We start from the raw sequence: 6,000 nt of genomic DNA on the forward strand, positions 1-6,000 counted from the left end.
TTCTTTGCTCCTTTGAGAGCCCATATCAGTGCCCTGACCAATTCCAACTTCTCTGCAGGAGAAACAACCCAAACTCTGCCCAGTTCAATGCCCAGATACATTAAATTTTGGGCAGGGCCTCCTGTTTTCTCTGTGATGAGGGAACCCTCAGGGACTTGGCTAGGTTCTGGAATGCCTGAAGGAAGTACTTGCAATTGCCTGTCTCTAATCTTCCTGCAAATAAGAAGTCAGGGAGATAGTGAACTGTGCACAATCACCCACTCCAACACAGAGCTGAAACTTTCAAAAGCAGCACATGCCACCGAGCATCCCGTGTGCATAGCTTTATCAAAATAGTAGTGGCTTTCAAACTGAAACCCAAGCAAGTTGAAGTCCGTGGGATGCACTGGGAGCAACTGGAATACAGACTTGATGTTGCATTTAGCTAATGCCGCCCAGAGCCATATTCCTTCACTATGGCTATCACAGCATCAGATGAGGAGTATCTCACCGAACACAGCTGGGGGTCAATATAGCCATTTAGCCATGAGCCCTGGGGGTAGGACAGGTGATGGATAAGCCTGTATTCACCCTTCACCTTCTTTGGTAGCACACCCGGGGAAGTATGTGCAATTCCAGCACTGGACGACGCGGAGAGGGGCCTGCCACTTGCTCTGCTGTCCCTTCCAAGGTGATCTTGGCCTTCAATATCTGTTCAAAGCCTTTAATGGACTTCAAGTTCTCTGCCCAGGAGTGGCACCTCACTCCCTCATTGGGATTTGAAAACCGTCCGAAAATCCATTCCATAAATAAGCTGTGACTTTTGTCTGGGGGTAGTCCAATAACAAATTCCATACTACCTGTATCTTAACTGGAGAAGGAGCCTTTCCCCTGGTTACTGTCTCCCTCTGTCCTTGCTGACCCCGTTTCCTACAACCCTGCTGGAACTGCCATTTACCGGACCAGTCTGCAATCCAGGCCAGTGAGGCGTTGTGTCACTGCCTGTCCTGTAACCCTCGGTGTCTTAAATGCTCTGCTACTGTGATTCTTTTGTCTGAACACCAGCAGCCAGCAGATTAGCATGCAGGTCATACCCTGAATGTCTGTGTGCTGTGCATCCCTCGATTAGTAACTCTGACTCCAGCAGCCTGCCTACAGCACAACAGCCCCAGACTGGCTTCCATACACTGAGCGTCTGTGTGTAACTGCAGCCCTGGTCCAGCAACGTTGACCCCAGCAGCCTGCCAGCAACACACCACTCACACTCCTTGGTCCCTACCAGCCTTGCAGGTTGACGCCAACATACTCCCAGTGACACATTTCTCAAAAATTTGTGCTCTGCAATGTCCAGCCCTCTCCTGGTTCATTAAGGTTCATTTTCTCCTTGAAAGACACATAAGCACATCATATAATCAGAATTCCAGCATATATCTATAACTTTTAGTGTACACCTCATACATGCATCACACAAGAATATTAATGATCAGTGAGTTATTAGTTTTCTAGTGCCATGTTACATGACACCTTTCCAATACAGATTATAACCACAGTGAGTTAGGTGCAGTGAGTATATCAGGACTGACGAGAACTGCTGACACAGAGCAGTGAACTACAAATGGGCCTCTGTGTCACACCCCTAATAACAGGACAGGGCTCTGTGCTGACCCTCCCCCTTCCCCCCCGCACCTCCGACAACAATATTTGTACTCGCTTTGGGAGCAAACACATTTTGATAGTTAAATGCAAAGCACACATTTCTGCATTTTGAAAAGGAGGTTTTGGCACTGGCAACCCGCTGTCTGTGAATGCCAGCTGGATGGGGCAATAAAGAATCACACACTCCAGCCACAGTTCCTGGTCTATTTTTTGTCAGCGTAATTCAGGCTCCTCTGCTGCCCTCTCTAAATTCTCTGTCATACCTTAACCATGCTACCCAACTACATGTAGCATAAACCCTGCTATTAAATCCTCGTACTTGAACAAAGAAATACATTTCTTGGGACTCCTCACACAAACTATACTCGCATAAATGCAAAAGGTTGCTGACCGCTTCTCAAGTGTTTGAGGCACCTTAGCTCTGCGGGGTTTGTAAATGTCTTTTTTTGTCCTTTTTGTACACTTCCTCTGACTTTCCTAAACAGCAAGTAAATAAATCCACAAACTGCCCCTTTTAAATAATAATAATAATTAATGGAGATATCCCATCTCCTAGAACTGGAAGGGACCTTGAAAGGTCATTGAGTCCAGCCCCCTGCCTCCACTAGCAGGATCAAGTACTGATTTTGCCCCAGATCCCCAAGTGGCCCCCTCAAGGATTGAACTCACAACCCTGGGTTTAGCAGGCCAATGCTCAAACCACTGAGCTATCCCTCCCCCCTAAAATCAAATTTATGGAAAGTCTTAATTTATGTTTTTGCTCAGACTTAAGCATCAGGGATTAAATATTGATTTTGCCCCAGATCCCTAAGTGGCCCTCTTAAGGCTTAAACTCACAACCCTGAGCTTAGCAGGCCAATGATTAAACCACTGAGCTAGCCTTAGTCTTTCCCTTAGCTGTTAGACAGATGATTCCTGAACAGGCCCCTGAGCAGCCACGTGGATTCTGCATAAAATCTAGGGACGTTAACCACCATAGCTCCCGTCTCAGTCCCATTAAGAATGCTGTTGCCTGGCAATGGGAGGGATCCCTCCCTGATTGCTCCATGTCAGTCCCACCCAAACACGTGACAGGTTTACCCCCTCATCATAGAATATCAGGGTTGGAAGGGACCTCAAGAGGTCATCTAGTCCAACCCCCTGCTCAAAGCAGGACCAATTCCCAACTAAATCATCCCAGCCAGGGCTTTGTCAAGCCGGGCCTTAAAAACCTCCAAGGAAGGAGACTCCACCACCTCCCTAGGTAACGCATTCCAGTGCTTCACCACCCTCCTAGTGAAATAGTGTTTCCTAATATCCAACCTGGACCTCCCCCACTGCAACTTGAGACCATTGCTCCTTGTTCTGTCATCTGCCACCACTGAGAACAGCCAAGCTCCATCCTCTTTGGAACCCCCCTTCAGGTAGTTGAAGGCTGCTTTCAAATCCTCCCTCATTCTTCTCTTCTGGAGACTAAGCAATCCCAGTTCCCTCAGCCTCTCCTCATAAGTCATGTGCTCCAGACCCCTAATCATTTTTGTTGCCTTCCGCTGGACTCTTTCCAATTTTTCCACATCCTTCTTGTAGTGTGGGGCCCAAAACTGGACACAGTATTCTAGATGAGGCCTCACCAATGTCAAATAAAGGGGAACGATCACATTCCTCGATCTGCTGGCAATGCCCCTACTTATACAGCCCAAAATGCCGTTAGCCTTCTTGGCAACAAGAGCACACTGTTGACTTATATCCAGCTTCTCGTCCACTGTGACCCCTAGGTCCTTTTCTGCAGAACTGCTACCTAGCCATTCGGTCCCTAGTCTATAGCAGTGCATGGGATTCTTCCGTCCTAAGTGCAGGACTCTGCACTTGTCCTTGTTGAACCTCATCAGGTTTTTTTTTTTTGGCCCAATCCTCTAATTTGTCTGAGAGGCCCACTCTTCTTGGGCAGGCTGCCCAGTCTATAGCAACCAGTGCCAATGATTTTGCCAGGTCGCCCCACATCCTTTGAGGGGAGTGTCAAAAGGAGGAGCTACCAGACAGCTACCTTTCCCCCGAGCACTGAGGCTCACAATTCCTTCTTCAGTATCTGTGGGCTGCTGGCAAACTCTACTGCTATAGCCTGAGGAGGCCTGTAGGATTCTTGGTGAGCGTGGGCCTGGGGACACTCACCCACTCCTTGTCATCCTTGTCCTCAAATCCCTCCCATGGACCTCCTGTATGATGGGTTCAGGACCCCCTCTTGGAGGAATGCACTCCTCTGACACCCCAACATCAGCAAAGTGAACTGTCCCAGCTGGGGTCCTGGCTCCTGCCCAGCTGCTCCCCTAATCCCGTGTCACCCCTTCCTCATCATTAGCAGGCCATCAGTCCTCACTCAATCTCTGCTCCTGTGAAGACTGAGCACATTCTTCCCCACAGGGCAGCGATCCCAGACCCACAACTCCCCTGCAAAGTTGCCCAAAGGAACCCTCACCCACTACCAAGGCCACCTCTCTCCAGTAGGGCAAGGGTAGGTCCCTCCGATGCCTTGGAAGGGCCTCCTACTACCTACACTCTGAACCCTACTCCTCTGCCCCAAGGGAGGGGGGAAAGGGACCAGATCTTCTGCCTAGCTACCCCAAAGCAGCTTCTGGAGCAGGACCCACAGGGCCACTGGCTGTACCCTTGACCAAAGCCCCAAGAGCCCCTCCCCGCCGAAGCAAGAAGAGGGGATGAAGCAGGACAAAAGGAGCAGTGTGCTCCCTCGCTGATGGAACTGTCCTGTCTCACCATCAGCCCCATCAAGCCCCCCCACCCTTTGAGGCAGGTGGTGGCACTTTTCTACTACCTGCATTTTCTTTTTGTCCATCTGCATAAAACCCACCATTACACCATAGAGCAGGCAGGGGCAAACACATGCAGCATATATTTTTCCTTTCAGTTTGTTACTTAATTGCTGTTCCCATCTTTTTCACTGCCGCCCATGCACATTGGGTTCTTCTTTTCATTCCTCCAGATCTCTCGCCAACAGCACTGATGTACTTCCCAAGCACACATTCTTTCTTCTGCTTTAGCTTCTCTCCTAAAACTTCAATCAACAGCTCTTCTTCCACCTTCCCTACTTGCATAACCTCAGTTTTCTTTGTGTTTCCCTTCAAACCGTGGTCTTCGAAAACAGATGCTCACACCCAAGATATTTACCAATACCTCTTTGCTGTCAGCCAAAAGGGCCAGAAGGTCAGCATTCATTAGTTTTCTGTGTCTCCATAGGTTTGATTCTCCTACTAATGAACTCCATAACTAGGATGAAGATAAGGGGACTCAGCAGTGCCTTGTCTAAACCCCACCACCAGAGCTCTCAAAAATTCCATGTACTGTTACCACCTTAGCTCTTGACCCTCAGTACAGCTCCTCTGTCATCGCCACTTCTTGAAGTCCTCCTCCCATCCATCTCAATACTCCAAACACCAGCTCCTGCAGAACCAAGTCGTAAGCTTTCTCACCATCAAGAAAGGCTACATAGGAGTAACTATTTCATTTTAAAAATGAAAGAATTGGCTAAACCTAAATGTAGCATATGAATGAAAAAATATTTTTAAAGCTGCATAACCTGCTGAAAAAAGATTGATTACATCAATCTTCATTGCATGTTCCATGGATTTCAAGGGTAACAAAGCCAATATATAATTCAAATGTAAAATTATTTGACTGGAACTAGACTGAGTAATCAGTATTGTTGCTATAGGTGGAAAATGCCAGAGTACCCTGTTTGACAAAAACAAAGCATGAATTGCATGGCTGAGAATCATTCCATATTAAAACATGTTCTTTAAAAGGGGGAAGAAATTCAAGCCAATAAGTAATGATGGGCTTATTTTCAAGAACATACAGTAGACATAAAACTACTGCCCTTACTCAGCCTAAACGCCCTTTAAAGCTCCTTTTTGGAGAATTCACCTGCATAACTGACCTAATCCAATACCATTTGATGTCAGTAGAAATATTATACCTATTGCCTTCAATGGGTGTTGGGTCAGGTTCAATATACACCCTACAAAGCCCCACTGTAAGGGTTTATGTGGTTTGAAGGGTTTTGTGTGAGTCCTGTGTCCTCGCATGAATTTATCTATTTTGTGACCTTCTCTTACTCTCAGTTTTGTACCTTCTTCTATCCCCAACCTGCACTTCGACCAGCCTCCCACCTCCCTTGCACAATGCTCTATCCCCACCAGCAATAGCCTCTTGGAGAAATGACAAGAAGCCTGCTTATACTTCCCTCCTCACCATTGAGGAGTCACTTCTTGGCTTGTAAAACTGTTTTTCCACATCCATGTTTAAGTGAGATTGTAACTCTTCATAGGATCCTGGTCTATAGCTGGGGCTCCTAGCTGCTACTAAAATACAAAA

This window comes from Trachemys scripta, chromosome 3, assembly GCF_013100865.1.
Source record: "Trachemys scripta elegans isolate TJP31775 chromosome 3, CAS_Tse_1.0, whole genome shotgun sequence".
Classification (NCBI taxonomy): Eukaryota; Metazoa; Chordata; order Testudines; family Emydidae; genus Trachemys; species Trachemys scripta.